This window comes from Phaseolus vulgaris, chromosome 4 (genome assembly GCF_051622355.1).
Source record: "Phaseolus vulgaris cultivar YP4 chromosome 4, ASM5162235v1, whole genome shotgun sequence".
Lineage (NCBI taxonomy): Eukaryota > Viridiplantae > Streptophyta > Magnoliopsida > Fabales > Fabaceae > Phaseolus > Phaseolus vulgaris.
In genome coordinates, this window is record NC_143501.1 from 12,077,103 (window position 1) to 12,095,376 (window position 18,274).

Sequence of the window (18,274 nt, forward strand, 5' to 3'; positions counted from 1 at the left end):
TATATATATATATATATATATATATAATTTTAAATGGAAACATTTAAAAAAAAAACTTACTACTTATATAATAACATATTAAATTTCTCTACCTTTTTTAGTAAAAAAATTTCTAATTAAATGTTTATTATTATTATTTTAAATTTTAAATTTGAAGTGGAATTTACATTTTGAATCTTGAAATAATCATATTTAGGAAACAAACAATTAGTTTCGCAAAGGTAAATTTGAATAGAATTTTAAAAAAATTGAAAACCACTTTATTAGACTAAGTTAAGGGTTCTTATCAAACAAGTCACAATATTTTTAGAAGCTTATAAAAGATATTTAAGCTTTTAAGCATCACTAAAAAAAGTATTAATCGACAGATATTTTTAACACATCTGATGACTTTATAGCTAAATCCTAAATTCTACGAATATTACCTACAAAATTAAATTTAAAGATAAATTTATCATTATTTACAAAATATTATTCTTAAAACTAAATTCGTAGGTAAACATATAGATTATTATCTATATATCTCTACCCGTAAATAAATTTTAAAATTATCCATAAATTTTACCCTCGAATATAAATAAATTTAATATTAAAATTAATTATCAATACAAATATTTTTATTAACCATATTAAGAATATTCTTAAATATTAAGAATATAAATAATCTTAATAATTTTAATTTTTTTAATAATATAAATAATATTAATCATAAGAATTATATACGTAACATTAAAAGTATTATTATAATACAAATAACTATAAAATCATAATTAATATTAATAAATAATAATAGTAAATAATAATTATAAATAATAATCATAATTAATAGGTATTTATACTATTAGTATTATAAAATTAATAATATTAACATAATAATATTTAATAATATTTAATCATTAATAATATTTAATAATATTAGTAATATTTAATAATATTAATAATAATTAATAATATTAATAATAATTAATAATATTTAATAATATTTAATAATACTAGCGGAAACACAAGTGTTGTAGCGCCTGTGTATCCGGATTTTCTTATTTTGTTCAACTTTTACGATAATAAAAAATTAACATAAATATAAAAATAATTTTACATAAGTCAAAATTGAAAAACAAAAAATAACATGTAAAAGAAAAATGATAATTTGATTAATCAACCTTTTTTTTTCTCTTAAGGTTTGAATTTCTCTTCTTCCAGCTTTTTCTTTTTTTTTCATTTCTGATTTTAGCATCAGAGAGTACGATGATGTTCACGTTAAGGGATAAATAAAAAGAATGATGGTTTTACCAATTTTACCAAATAACAGAGTTGTTTGAAATGAAATGGAGAGAGTGATTGAAAATTAATGTTATTTTATTTGATACGTCAGATTTGGTGTGGGAATGGAAGAGTGAGGGTGAGAGTATGCTCTCTTTATTTCTGTTGTTGTCTTAAAATATTAATAGTATTAATAGTATTATTAATATTATTAAGATTATTAATATTATTAATATTATTAATATTATTAATATTTAATAATATTTAATAATATTAACAATATTTAATAATATTAACAATATTTAATATTAATAATACTTAATAATATGAATAATATTTAATAATATTAATAATACTTAATAATATTTAATAATATTAATAATACTTAATAATATTTAATAATATTAATAATACTTACGACAGTCTTAGAAACAACGTACCTTAACCTGGGGTCTGATGTCCCCTTTTATAGTTTACCTTTTGTAACAACTTTTTATCACGAGAATTTAATCTCAACAGAAAGCGCACTCAAGAGGAGAAACATATTATGTTTAGGGGCGCCTTTGTTAGAAAAGATGGCTTTAAACTAGAGGGGTGGTGAATTGTTTAAAGGGGTTTTCGCAAACTTTTCAAAGCTAGAATGAATTTATTTCAGAAACCAATTGATTCAGCAATTCAATTAGCCAAAACAACAAGCAAAAACTGTAATACTAGAAAAAACAATCGGTTGTTTCTTCGAAACAATCGGTTGTTTATACCAGCAAACAACAAACAAACTGAAATTAAAGTGTTAGGGATAGAGAGATTGTACACAGTTGTTTATACTGGTTCACTCCAAACTAGAGCTACATCCAGTCTTCTCAGAAACCCTGAGGATAACCACTAAGCAATCACCACTTGATCACTTACACCACAATCAAGAGAATGACCTGGAACACCTCAAGAAACACACTCTCCTTGGCCAACACTAAGATTGTTGATCTTGAACACCTCAAGAACACACAGCCAATCTCAGCAAAACACACAAACGAATTGTTCAGCAGTTTACAAAGATTACACTTGTTACAGATGAATATCTGAAATCAATACAAGTAGAATCCTATTCCAGCACCTTGATCAATCTCTCAACTCTTAACCAATCTCAGAACTCTTTGAAAAACTCTTAGTTGTTGTTCTTAAAAAAACTTTGTCTCAAGATTCTTAATCCTTAAAAACAGTTTTTCATAATATATTCAAGAATATAGTTTGTTATCAAATCTTAACAAACTCTTAATTGCATTTAAAATAGATTGGTCAAAGCATTTAATGAATGGAGCGTATTCAGTTAAAGCATTTAAAGCTCAGTCAAAGAAAACAGTTTTTCTGTTATGGTTTCAAAACAAACAATCGATTGTTTCCTCGAATCAATCGGTTATTTTGTTACTTAACAGATTTCACCATTCAAAAACAATTTTCAAACTTTCTCAAAACACCTAAGTGTAAACAATCGGTTGTTTCGACAAAACAATCGGTTGTTTCAACTTAGTTTGAAAAACATTTTACTTTGATAAAGATTGAGATGCTAATTGCTTGAGATTTAATCTAAGGGTGGATTACAACATTAAACTACCCCAGAACAAAGCTTAAACCAGCACAGCAACACACAGCAAAGCAGAGGCTTCAACATCCTTCAAAGGATTTGGATTCTTCAAAACATTGAACACCACTTGGTTCAACAATCTCCCTCTATTTGATGAAGACAAATCCCTGATGCTTGTGTTGTACTTGATTAAATATGAAGCAGTTCCTGCAATAGAAATTTGAGCAATATTTTGAACTTTTGATATTCTGTTAGCATACAGATAAACATTTAAGGCTTAAAACAGTTAATATCAGAAACAAAATACATGTTACTGTTTTTAAACAAAATGAAAAACAGAGATATTTAAACAAACTGGAAACACAAACACAACATATATCTCCCCCTATTTGTCTTCACAAATAGACAAAGATAAGAGATAAAATAAGATATTGTTTCCATTACATCAGAATAAACCAGCAACAGCAGAAGGAAAGAAATTTTAAAACCAGAAAAGAACAGCTAAAAAACAATCGATTGTTTTGTTGACCAATTGGTTGTTTTTCCTTCATTCTTCTTCATCAGCAAACTGAAGATCAAAGATTTGATTCTGGACATCTTCAATCTGTTAGTCCAGAGTCATAAACCTTGCATCCATGTTGTCAAACCTTGTGTCAATCCTTTGGAAATTACTAACACACAGATCATGAAGGCTCCTTTGATTTTCAGCAAAGTTATCAAGCCTATTCACCATGAGTCTTTCAAAAGGAGACATGGTTTGCATTCTTTCTCCTTGATGTCCATCATCAGCACTAAGTCCTGCATCTTGAAAATCTTCAGCTGGATCTTCATGTTGAACATCCATATCAGCAGGTTCATCTTGTTCAAGATGAGCAGCACCACTAGATGAGGCACCATGATCACCATCCTTACTTATCCATTTTCAACCTACTTTTGTAAAGCCCATCTTGCTGAGTGATCCATTGTTCAACTCTTGAGTTGACTTGACCAGTTCAGAAGTTTCATCTTCAAGATTAACTTCAAAATAGAGTAGAAACTTAGATATTAAAACAACATAGGGATAGTGGTAATCGCCTAACGTCATGGCTTTTTGCATATGTTCTTTGATTATGTGAATCCAATTGATCTTCACTTTCTTGGTGATGCAGAAGATGTAAATCAGATCTTCTTCAGTCAGTACAGAGTGGTTACTCCCCCTTGGAGTTAGAATCCAAGTAACAATGAAAGCAAGCAATCTCTCATCAAGCTTCAAACCTCCAACCGAGCATGTGCTAACTTGAGATTGATTGTTCTTCAAGCAACTTTTGTAGAACTGGATTTTGTTGAAATCTTCCACCACACCAAGGTTTCCCTTGTTGATTCTCAGACCAGAGAACTTAAGCCCAGCAACAGCTGCCCAAACCTCATGAGTTATCTCCATCTCCACACCTTTCACATGAGAGACTAGGTTGTTTCCCTCAAACTTCAAGTTGGTGTAGAATACCCTCACCAAATCTGGATATATGTTCCCTTTTAGCTCCAGAAATTTTTTGAGTGATTGGTCCTTGAGAAGCCTCCTCACTTTGTCAAGCTTTTGACTTTTTAGCCAGTCAAAGCACACAACCTTGGGATTGTTTATCTTCTTGACACTTGTTTCATACCTATACTTCTCAATGAGTTCGGTGTCACCAGAAAACCAGCTTTCAAGTCTTCCTCCAGACCTTATAGCTCTGGTTTTGACTCTTTTAGAGGTGGGAGGGGTTGATTCCATGACAGCAGAGACGAAAACTCACTTCACAAAATTTTTGCAAGAGATGGTGCAAGAGATATTGCAAGAGATGTTGCAATTGGTTGTTTCTTGATGGAAGAAATCTGCACCTGATTTTATAGTAGAAAGAGAATCAATTTGAATTTAATTTCATTCAATGGGTACCTGATTTTTCAGAGAGAGGACTTGACTCTGTTCTGCACTGAAAATGTCAGAAAAAGCTGAAAATCACATGGTCTTCACATGTGATCTTTGACTAGTTATTAAGGCTCTTGAATTTCCAAGATTTTGGAATATATTCCTTTATGACTGTTGTAACTTCTTTCTGATCATGCTCAGCTTTCAACACAGATCCTTTGACCAAGATTCTCCCTTTGAAATTGATCTGCAACGGATAGAATTTCAAAAAGCAATTAAATCAATTTCTTCACAATGCTGTCAGACTCAAAACAATCGGTTGTTTCGAAGAAACAATCGGTTGTTTTTCTGCAGCAGTTAAAAACTTGATTTTGAAATTTTTAACCATAAACAGAAACATATTAAAGCACATGACATTGATTAAAAGACAATTAATCATAAGAAAGAACTTTGAAACAGAAATTGAGAACAAATAAAGGAAGGTCTTATCCTTATGTTGTTTCAGCAATGAGCCAATTGCTTGTTGATCAAGAAAACTTCTTTTCACTGTTTTGACCTTTTGCATAGCATTGATACAACTTCAATGACTGCCTTTTTCTTCAACAGCTTTATCAGATGGCTCAGTTCTTCTTTTTCTCTTCATTTTTCCTGCATAAACAAATTCAAGTTGCAAGATTTGGTCCCCTTACAAATTTGGATCCTTTTGGCTTTTCTTTGCTGTTAGAAACATCACATCCCTTAGGAATCCATTTCATAAGACCTTTAGGAACACCATATTTTCTAATTTTACAGAATCTAATAGAGTGGCCTTTCTTCATGCAGTAAAAGCATGTAACAACCGGTTGTTTCGTCTTAACAATCGGTTGTTTTTATGATTTTCTTAAAAAAAAATTGAAAACCTATCTTGCTTGTTCTGTGGATTGAAGCCTAAACCAGCCTTTCCAAAAACACAGCTTTGAGATGCCAAGACATTCTCAAAGTTTGATTTCCCTTTTGAAAGCTTGTCAACAGTTTCAACAAGATAGTGAACCTTTTTCTCAAGATTTTCACAATTTGTGCAAATGAGAGTATCACACTTGCAAAAGGCATTTTTGAAATGATTTTCCAGTTTTTCAAAATCAATTTTTGCTTTTCTCAGATCCTCTTCAAGTGATTTAACTTTCTTTTCAAGCCCATTGTTAAGATCTTTCAATCGGTTGTTTGAAAGAACCAATCTATTAGCTTCATCATGAGTTTCTTGAAAAGCTTCAAGCAATTCACTATAGTTTTGTTCATTTAAGGAAGCACATGAACTTACCTCACTTGAACTGCAAGAATCATCATCATCATCCTCAGGTACTAAGCATATGTTGGCTTTTTCATCTTCACTTGATGAAGAACTTGATGATGACACCTCATTTTCATCCCAAGCTATGTAGGCTCTTTTTGTCTTGCCTTTCTTCTCCTTGTAGCTTGTCTTTTTCTCTTTGCTCTTGTTGGGACAATCTGCCTTTATGTCACCTTGCTCACCACAACCAAAACAATTATAGTTATTTGAATTAAATTCATTGGGTTTCTTGTTTCCATACCTATCCTTGTTGTTGTCTTTGTTGCGGTTTCTCTTTAGAAATTTGCTGAATTTTCTTGACAGCAAACTTAGATTTTCCTCATCACTATCATCACTTGAATTATGCTTTCCCTTATGTTTGGATGCTTTCAAGGCTATGCTCCTTGTGTGCTTATCTTCACTCTCTTGAACATTGAGTCTATTCATCTCTAGCTCATGTTCCCTAAGCTTTCCAAACAAAGAAGCAACACTTAATGATGTTAGATCTTTAGATTCGGAAATAGCAGTTACCTTTGGTTGCCATGATCTATCAAGACATTTCAAGATCTTGATGTTCAGCTCTTCTTTGTCAAACATCTTGTCTAGGCTCATTAGGTGGTTGATGATGTGTGTAAACCTTTTCTGCACTTCAGCTATGGTTTCACCTTTAAGCATTCTAAACATCTCATACTCTTGGATGAGAGCATGCTTTCTAGCTCTTTTCACCTCATTTGTTCCTTCATGAGTGACTTCCAAAGTATCCCACATTTCTTTTGATGATTTGCATTGTGAGACCCTGAAAAACTCATCAAAATTTAAAGCAGAGGTTATAATATTTTTGGCAATGCAATCAAATTTGGCCTTTTTACTTTCTGCATCAGTCCATTGAGACCATGGCTTCTCAATGACAGCACCATCTTTTTCAAACTTTGGGATAAAAGGGCCATTTTTAATTGCATCCCAAATTCTTTTGTCAAGAGATTCCATAAATATTTTCATTCTAACTTTCCAAAACTGGTAATTCAAACCACAAAACAAGGGTGGTCTGTTTATTGAGGCACCTTCCCCAAACGGTAGTCTATCAGCCATTTTTTAGGATCAACTTGAATGACTTACAAGAACCAAGCTCTGATACCAATTGTTAGAAAATATGGCTTTAAGCTAAGGGGGGGGGGTGAATTGTTTAAAGGGGTTTTCGCAAACTTTTCAAAGCTAGAATGAATTTATTTCAGAAACCAATTGATTCAGCAATTCAGTTAGCCAAAACAGCAAGTAAAAACTGTAATACTAGAATAAACAATCGGTTGTTTATGCCAGCAAACAACAAACAAACTGAAATTAAAGAGTTAGGGATAGAGAGATTGTACACAGTTGTTTATACTGGTTCACTCCAAACTAGAGCTACATCCAGTCTTCTCAGAAACCCTGAGGATAACCACTAAGCAATCACCACTTGATCACTTACACCACAATCAAGAGAATGACCTTGAACACCTCAAGAAACACACTCTCCTTGGCCAACACTAAGATTGTTGATCTTGAACACCTCAAGAACACACAACCAATCTCAGCAAAACACACAAACGAATTGTTCAGCAGTTTACAAAGATTACACTTGTTACAAATGAATATCTGAAATCAATACAAGTAGAATCCTATTCTAACACCTTGATCAATCTCTTAACTCTTAAGCAATCTCAGAACTCTTTGAAAAACTCTTAGTTGTTGTTCTTAAAAAAACTTTGTCTCAAGATTCTTAATCCTTAAAAACAGTTTTTCATAATATATTCAAGAATATAGTTTGTTATCAAATCTTAACAAACTCTTAATTGCATTTAAAATAGATTGGTCAAAGCATTTAATGACTGGAGCGTATTCAGTTAAAGCATTTAAAGCTCAGTCAAAGAAAACAGTTTTTCTGTTATGGTTTCAAAACAAACAATCGATTGTTTCCTCGAATCAATCGTTTGTTTTGTTACTTAACAGATTTCACCATTCAAAAACAGTTTTCAAACTTTCTCAAAACACTTAAGTGTAAACAATCGGTTGTTTCGACAAAACAATCGGTTGTTTCAACTTAGTTTGAAAAACATTTTACTTTGATAAAGATTGAGATGCTAATTGCTTGAGATTTAATCTAAGGGTGGATTACAACATTAAACTACCCCAGAACAAAGCTTAAACCAACACAGCAACACACAGCAAAGCAGAAGCTTCAACATCCTTCAAAGGATTTGGATTCTTCAAAACATTGAACACCACTTGGTTCAACAGCCTTCTCTCAAGGTGCTACGACAGAACCAAAATCGTCTCCAAGGAACACATAAAATAATAACAGAATAACCACCAGGGCACCAACTTATGCACCAACATCAGGGGTACATTATGGTTACATGGACACCCTACTCATGGTGCAACGTTATCTTTCGTTGTACATGCAACCTAACCACTACGTGCCCTAAAACACACAGACTTAGGTTAAAAGAAAACATTTACTTAACCTAGACCCCACACGCTAAGCGTACCCCTAGATCCACAAATACCCTTTATTAATAGCCTTGTATTTACATATGAAAGGTTACCTCAATTATACCAAAACGGGTTTGCTGTCCAAACTGACCCCAATCACATGGCCCGTTATACTGGCCCAACAGTCGAGCTGACATGCCTGTGCCATGCACCTAGATCCGACCACCGAGCACTGAGCCTGAGCGCTCTTATCCAGTACACAATCTAATGTGAGTTGATTTTTAGATGATTCCATTTTATGGTGTCACTTTTAATTAGAGTTGGGATTTTAGCAATTTATGGTGAAACCTAAGGAAGATTCTCACTAGACATGAACTTAACCAAATGGTTAAGTAAGTGTGAAGGTTCTGATGTGATTCCAATAGCAAAGAAGAGAATGATTCTAGACATTCTTAGGAATCAACTTGAGTTGGACAATTGTTAGGCACTTTTTCTTAGAATTGGATCAATGTTCTAAGTCAAGAACTCACCAAAACTAGCACCAAATCCAAACTCACATGGAAGTTCCTCATATTGTCAAATTGAACCAACAAAAAAGGTAAAACTTAAAAACACCGAACAGAATTGAATAAGAATCAAATTGAACCGAACAAAAAGAAATTAAAAGGCAAAGAACTGAAAAGGATTGCTGGAAAATAAGAACAACCGAACCATAAACTCAAGAACACAAGACAAAATTTCAAGGAAACAAGCTTAAACATGAACCATTGAAAGAGAAGGAAGGAAGGAGAAAAGAATGCTCATGAAGATGGATGTAAGGTTGGATGATCACGCCACTAGAAGGATGGTTGCTCCCAGATGAGTGTGCTGCCGCCACTTGAGGTCACCATGGATCCTTCAAGATAAGACTAGAGAAGAAGGCTCAAAAGCTCTCCAATGTTCACTCAAAATTTGAGTATAGTTTCTTTACTCTAAATTCCAATCTGAATTTTACAAAGGGAGCACCTTTATTTATAGCCTAAGGTGCTGAAATGCAAGCTACACAAATTCAAAAACTCCATCCTAAAAAAACCGGCGCCAAAGACAAAGCATGAGGAAGGTGTGACCTCTTCCTTCACTTTGGCACCTCCTATTCTACTCCTACACCTATCTACTAACGCACCCCCCCTCCTAAAGCTCCTAACTAAAGCCTAAAAGATACTATAACAATAGAGGTTTCTAATGTTTCCCTCTAAGCACCTTCAACCAAAGAAATTACAAAAAGAGAAAATAATTGTCCCCTAGCTCCTAAAGCTTTGAACATGCTTCTTGTAAGCCTTTGAGGTGGACTTTGACCTCCATGGGCGTCCTCCATTTGCGCCTCTACCTCTTCTTGATCTTGTTGATTGGCCTCCATGTCCACTTGAGCTTGATCTCCATCATACTCCCCGAGTTGGAGAGAATTCGACCACGAATTCTGGAGACCTACAGAAAAGGAGTTAGATCGCTGACATTAAAAGTATGACTACCTAAGAATGTATCAGGCATATCTAACTCATAAGCATTGTCATTAATCCTCTTGAGGATTTGGAAAGGTCCATCCCGTTGAGGCATTAGTTTGGACTTCCTTTTAGTAGGAAAGCGATCCTTCCTCAAGTGAAGCCAAACCCAATCGCCCTCATCAAACAACAATGCTTTTCTCCTTTTATTGGCAAGTTCAACATACTTGCCAACCTTCTTCTCAATTCTCTTCTTGATGTCTTTATGCAAAGTTTTCACAAAAGAAGCCTTTTCATCCCCATCTTTGTACAAGACATCTCCAAGAAGGGGAATAGGAAGAAGATCAAGAGGTGTTAGGGGGTTAAACCCATAGACAACCTCAAAAGGAGAATGTGAGGTGGTAGAATTTACTACACGATTATATGCAAACTCAACATGGGGTAGTAAATTCTCCCACACTCTAGGATTCCCCGAAATAAAACATCTCAATAGTTGTCCCAAAGTTCTATTCACCACCTCGGTTTGACCATCAGTTTGTGGGTGGCAAGTGGTAGAAAATAAAAGCTTAGTCCCAAGCTTGCCCCACAAGGTTTTCCAAAAGTGACTCAAGAACTTGGGATCTCTATCGGATACTATAGATCTAGGAATCCCATGCAAGCGAACCACTTCTTGGAAGAAGAGGTTTGCAATGTGGCATGCATCATCCACTTTGTGGCAAGGAATAAAGTGAGCCATCTTTGAAAAACGATCCACTACCACAAAAATGGAGTCCTTTCCCTTTGATGTCTTGGGTAAGCCTAAGATGAAATCCATAGATATATCTACCCAAGGCATTGAAGGGATAGGAAGAGGAGTATATAGACCATGGGGATGCATCTTAGACTTAGCTTTACGGCAAGCTATGCATTTATCACACAAACTATGAACATGTTTATGCATATGAGGCCAAAAGAAATGTTCATGTAACACATCCAAAGTTTTAGCAACCCCAAAATGTCCCATTAAACCCCCCTCATGAGCTTCTCTAACAAGAGATAATCTAATAGAGCATTGAGGAACACAAAGACGTTTTCCTTTAAAAAGAAAGCCATCTTGTATAAAAAAGTCTTTGTGTCCTCCCTTAAGACACTCTTGATAGATGAGGGAAATATCAAGGTCATCATGATAAAGTTCCTTAATGTGATCAAAACCAAGATATTGAGAGCTTAAAAGATTTAGCAAAGTGTATCTTCTAGAAAGAGCATCCGCCACAATATTTACTTTGCCTTGCTTGTGTTTGATCACATAAGGAAATTTCTCAATGAATTTCACCCACTTGGCATGCCTCTTGTTAAGTTTGTTTTGGCTTTTCAAATATTTAAGAGATTCATGATCACTATGTATCACAAACTCTTTGGGAAAAAGATAGTGTTGCCAAGTGAACAAAGCCCTAAGAAGTGCATATAATTCTTTATCATAAGTGGAATAATTGAGATAACTTCCCTTCAATTTCTCAATAAAATAGGCTATGGGGTGGCCCTCTTGAAGGAGAACAGCCCCAATACCTATGCTTGAAGCATCACACTCAATCTCAAATGTCTTAGTGAAATTAGGAAGGGCCAAGATGGGAGCATTAGTCAATTTTTCTTTCAAAGTGTCAAAAGCATTTTGTTGTGCTTCTCCCCATTGAAAGACCACATCCTTTTTCACTATGTCATTGAGTGGTGCGGCAATGGTACCAAAGTTTGGGACAAATCTTCTATAAAAAGAAGCAAGTCCATGAAAACTTCGGACCTTATTCAAAGATTTCGGTGTAGGCCAATTTTGAATGGCCATCACCTTAGTTTTGTCCACATGGACCCCTTTGCAACTTACAACAAACCCTAGGAATTCTATATGATCAAGAGCAAACATACATTTAGCAAGATTAGCATACAAATGTTCCTTCCTAAGGGTTTCTAAAACTTGCCTAACATGCAACCTATGGTCATTCAAGGATAAGTTATAAATGAGAATGTCATCAAAGTAAACAACAACAAACTTACCAATGAATGGTCTAAGAACATGATGCATGAGGCGCATGAAGGTACTTGGTGCATTAGTTAGACCAAAAGGCATAACTAACCACTCATATAAACCAAAGTTGGTCTTAAAAGCTGTCTTCCATTCATCACCCAGTTTGATACGGATTTGATTGTAGCCGCTTTTAAGATCAATCTTTGAAAAGATTTTTGAACCATGTAATTCATCCAACAAATCATCTAGTCTAGGTATGGGATGCCTATACTTAATTGTTATGTTATTGATGGGCCCTACAATCCGAACACATTCGCCATGTGTCATCCTTTTTTGGCACTAAGATGATAGGCATAGCACAAGGACTCATGCTATCTTGCACCCACCCTTTCTCAATCAAAGCCTCAACTTGTTGGCGAATTTCCTTGGTTTCACTTGGATTGGTCCTATATGCTGGTCGGTTTGGTAAAGAAGAGCCCAGTATCAAATCAATTTGGTGCTCAATCCCTCTCAAAGGTGGAAGTCCATTTGGAGGATCTTGAAACACATCTTGGAACTCTTCTACCAAATTTTCCAAGCAATGAGGACTATCAACAAGTGATTCTACTCTAAGAGTTCTAGGGATGGCTAAGAAAAGAGGATGATGAGCCACTATTTCCCTTTCAATGTCACGCCTAGACACAAGGAGTGTAGGCTTAGAACTCTTATCTTTTTTATCTTTTTCACTCTCCCTCTTTTTCTTCATGATAACTTGGTCCTCATGGACTTCTCTTGGAGAGAGAGATTTTAAAGTAACCTTGTGACCATGGAATTCAAAAGATAGTTTGTTGGTAAAGCCATCATGTAAAACTTTTCTATCAAATTGCCAAGGCCTTCCCAAAAGAATATGAGTGGCTTCCATGGGCACAACATCACATAATACCTCATCTTTGTATTTTCCAATGGAGAAATGGATGAGGACTTGTTTATTGACAATTATTTCTCCTACCTCACTAAGCCATTGTAATTTGTAGGGCTTTGTATGAGAGATAGTAGGCAATCCAAGCTTATCTACTACTCTTGTACTAGCCACATTTGCACAACTACCCCCATCCACTATCAAAGAGCAAATGTTGTTTTGAATAAGACATCTTGTATGGAAAATATTTTCCCATTGACTTTCATCAAAAGGTTATGAAACTTGTCCAAGAAGTCTTCTCACAACTAACAAATCCCCTTCAAGTGGACATTCGCTCTCTTCCTCACTAGATGCATGAGAATGTAATGAATGCTTAGGAGAATCCGAATCATGTTCACTAACTACAATGCCCTCATGCATGTACATACTTCGTTTAGAAGGACAATTTGCAGCTATATGACCATAACCCATACATTTAAAGCATTTAGTATTAGACGTTCTAGTGGGAGATTTAGGCCTAGAAGTAGATGGCTTAGTTTCCTTGGGTTTGAAAGAAGAATCTTTGGAAGGATGTTTAGAAAAAGAATTTTTGTTTCTCCAAGACTTGGAGTAGTATCCATCATTAGAAGCATTTTTGAAAGAGTTTTTCTTAGCAAGTTGGGCTTCCACCTTCATTGCAAGATGAACTAAAGAGCCCAATGATGAATACTCTTGTAACTCAACAATGTCTTGAATATCCTTCCTAAGATCACTCACAAACCTATCAATCATAGCTTCCTCACTTTCTTCTAATTCAATTTTAAGCACAAGCGTCTCTAGCTCCTTATAATATTCATCCACATTTAGCGTGCCTTGTTGAAACCGTTGGAGTCTCAACATGAGGTCTTTCCTAAAATGTGGGGGCACAAACCTAGCGCGCATATGATCCTTTAAAGAGTTCCAAGAGTCCACAGGAGGACCCTTGTGATAGATAATGTCCTTTACAATTCCATGCCACCATTTCATGGCATAATCACTAAACTCTAGGGTGGCTAGCTTAAGCTTATGATCATCTTGGATCTCATGGATCTCAAATATTTGTTCACACTTAACCTCCCAATCTAAATATACATTAGGATCACTAGAGCCATTAAAAGAAGGAAGCTTGACCGAAGGAAGCCTAGACTTTGCATCTTGATAGAAGCCATTGCCGTAGTGATGTCTTTCCCCTTGATGATGATGTCTTTGTCCATGGAATTGGGGTGGAGTTCTCCTTCTCCTATGTTCATCTTCACGGCCAAAATCATTTGAAGAGGCTCTTGTTGAAGGTCTATGATGCTCATCATGGATTGAAGGAGATGGTCTAGCTTGTTGCACCTCCATCTTTTGCAATTTCTCTTCCAAGCGTCTAATGGTTCTTTGTGCTTCATGTAATTCACCAAGGATTGAAGCTTTGGAAGGAGAATTCTGCTTGTAGGATGCATGATAGCTGTCGTTTAGCTGTCAAATTAATATGATTCTAGCGTAGACTTGTCTAACACTAAAGAGATGATAGTATAATTGTGGACAAATGTCCCCAAGTCGTCTCCCAACGAATCCAATAGTAAAATCAGTTGATTAGGGTTTAAAATCTATCTGCAAGCAATAAAAGTTAGCAATAACAATAAAGATGAAAAGGGGGTTTGAGATAGTTGTGCAGAAAATATAAAAGAGATTAAAATAACAAATAAAAAGCGGTTGATCCCAAGTTCTTCCACCATTGAATTCTTCACAGGTTCTCTAAAGATTAATCTTTTCTCAATCCTCCAACAAAGCTAAACTAGATTGAACAAGCGCCGATCTGATTCAACTGAAACTCACCAGTAAAGCATGCATCTACTAGTTTAATCAATACCCACTTTGTTCCATGCGTATACTCCATGGGAATGCTTACCTCCTCTCCCTTGAATCATGCGCCCAAGAAATTAATTAGAACAATGCGAACTAACTAAGAAACCAAAGTTTAAGATAAGGAAGACTCTCAATCATGCGTTCAAGTACAACCTCTCACAAACTGCTATAGAGAATTAAAAATCGAAACTTTTATTGAACAAAACCTCAGAACTCAATGGGGAATTACAAAAGAATCAACCAAAAAGGTTTAGCCTTCCATGCGGAGGCAAAACAAAAGAATTACTAAGAAGAAAATAAACTAAGAAAACCCTATGAAGCTCTCTCTCTTCTCCTTGATGCTTGTGTCCTTTTATAGGCTTTTCTGCTCCAAAGATCTTGGGAAAATATTGCAGTTTAGATTTTGTAAACAGTTTTACTTTCCATAATTCTTTTTATTTTGCAGAAGATTTGCTTCCAATTCTGTTTCTGGAATCTTGTAGCTTTTATTTTCTCTTTCTTCTCAAAATATTTTTTCTGTTTTGGTTCAAGAAGCAACTTGGACTTTTGCATATTTGGCCCATTCACAAAGGTAGATGCTTCCTCTGGATAATTTACTCTAAAAAGACAAAATTAACAATAATAATAGTTAAGGCCCAAATAAACCCAATTATAAGAATATTAATTAAAACAATGGATTTATTTATTATTATAGTCCAATAATCTATGAATAAGGCTAGTGAGTGTGAATAAATATATGCTCATCAATGCATCACTTGAAAATCCAGCCATTTGGAATTAAAAACAACAAACACACAAAACAGCAAACAAGTTAAGAAACAAAATGAGCAAAAACAGTGAGTGTTTCAATCAAAATGCCGAAGTGAATTGAGGCAGAAAAAGAGGTCACTCTCAAAGAAATAATGTTCTTGCACCAATCTGATCTTGAGGTCTTGGAATCCTCAAATGAAAGATGTCAAAGCAAGCACACCAATCTCAAAGGCAACCACCACAAAACCAATGAAACAATAAAGACAAACAGGAAAAGGTATAAGCAAAGAAATGTAATTGCAAAACGGAATACTATATGTAAGACAAACTCAAAGAGTAAGGAATGAAAGACAATCAAGAAAATAAAGAACTCAATGAGAAAGTAGGCACACAAAAGAATACTTAAGGAAAAGCACTAGAGTAGATGAAGAAAACAAAAAATTTAGCTACTGGATTTTTTTTTTAATGCAAACTGTGCTTGATGTTCACTGATTTAACTGGAATGATATAGAGCGAACTGGATTATGAAATTTAAACCAAAGAAACTTCAAGATTTTAACTCAAAAATGGCACTGGAATCAATTAAAAACAGTAAGCCAATTAATTGAGATAAATTTTTCAAAATCGCTGCCAGATTACCGTTTTCTTTTCGGCAGAATTGTACACTTTTTTTATTTTATTTATCATTTTTTGTGTACTTTGAATTTTTGAGTAATTCTTTTTTCTACTCTTTTCTAACACTTTGAATATCACAAATCCAGAATTTCAGAATTTTCCAGTAAGTAAATCAATTGCAATAAGGAAAAACAGTAAGCACTTTTTTCAGAAACAGAGGAATCCTAATAGGAATGAAAAACAGAATGATGAACTAGCAAAAACATAATGGAAAATGATGTATAGGAACTTGTATAGGTCTAGAATACAAGCATGAACTCAAACTAAAACAGAAAATGCACAAAGGATCAATATCAAATTCAGAAAATTATATGACACTAAAGCAAGAAACAATCAAAAGCAATAAAAGTACTACTAGAAGTGATGACAAATATGGAAAAACAAGACTAAGACAAAACTTGTATGGATTCAAAAAGGAAAATACTCAAACATATGATAGGCAAAAGAATTAAAACAGCAAGCAAACTCAAATAAGCCTAAAAACAGAACCATAAATTGCAAGAAAATTAAAGAGCTCTTGAAATTAAAGTGCTACACAACTCAACAATTAAACAAGAACACACCTAAACTCTTGATACCACATGATGTGATTCCAATAGCAAAGAAGAGAATGATTCTTGACATTCTTAGGAATCAACTTGAGTTGGACAATTGTTAGGCACTTTTTCTTAGAATTGGATCAATGTTCTAAGTCAAGAACTCACCAAAACTAGCACCACATCCAAACTCACATGGAAGTTCCTCATATTGTCAAATTGAACCAACAAAAAAGGTAAAACTTAAAAACACCGAACAGAATTGAATAAGAATCAAATTGAACCGAACAAAAAGAAATTAAAAGGCAAAGAACTGAAAAGGATTGCTGGAAAATAAGAACAACCGAACCATAAACTCAAGAACACAAGACAAAATTTCAAGGAAACAAGCTTAAACATGAACCATTGAAAGAGAAGGAAGGAAGGAGAAAAGAATGCTCATGAAGATGGATGTAAGGTTGGATGATCACGCCACTAGAAGGATGGTTGCTCCCAGATGAGTGTGCTGCCGCCACTTGAGGTCACCATGGATCCTTCAAGATAAGACCAGAGAAGAAGGCTCAAAAGCTCTCCAATGTTCACTCAAAATTTGAGTATAGTTTCTTTACTCTAAATTCCAATCTGAATTTTACAAAGGGAGCACCTTTATTTATAGCCTAAGGTGCTGAAATGCAAGCTACACAAATTCAAAAACTCCCTCCTAAAAAAACCGGCGCCAAAGACAAAGCATGAGGAAGGTGTGACCTCTTCCTTCACTTTGGCACCTCCTATTCTACTCCTACACCTATCTACTAACGCACCCCCCCTCCTAAAGCTCCTAACTAAAGCCTAAAAGATACTATAACAATAGAGGTTTCTAATGTTTCCCTCTAAGCACCTTCAACCAAAGAAATTACAAAAAGAGAAAATAATTGTCCCCTAGCTCCTAAAGCTTTGAACATGCTTCTTGTAAGCCTTTGAGGTGGACTTTGACCTCCATGGGCGTCCTCCATTTGCGCCTCTACCTCTTCTTGATCTTGTTGATTGGCCTCCATGTCCACTTGAGCTTGATCTCCATCAGGTTCGCTTCACCAAGGCAAAGATGAAAAATCAATATAAAGTGATAGATGGAATGCAATGTGGAATGAAAATGGTAATAAGGTAAACATGAATGGTGGTCATGGCCGAACCAAATGATGAACCATAAGTATATAAGAAAAGCAAAACCAATAGCAAGGACAAAGACCTATATGAAAGGCGGAAATGGAAATGAATTGAAAAAAATGGAAGAAGAGAAGCTTATGGAGTGGTGATGAGAATGGTTCACGACAACTGGGGTGTGGTAGCCACCAAGATGAGTGAAGGGTCGCCACTTGAGAGTCTCACACTACTCAAGATAAGATCTAGCCAAGAGGATTCAAACCTCACAAACACCTCACACAATTTGTACAAAGTAACTTTTCTATTCAAAATTAACATGTAAAATACAAGGAGTATGACACCCTATTTATAGGAGATGGTGCATTGAAAATAAGAAGCAAGGGTAGGATGGGAAACCTAAAAATGGGGCTGCCTTTAGGGTTTGACTAAGTCA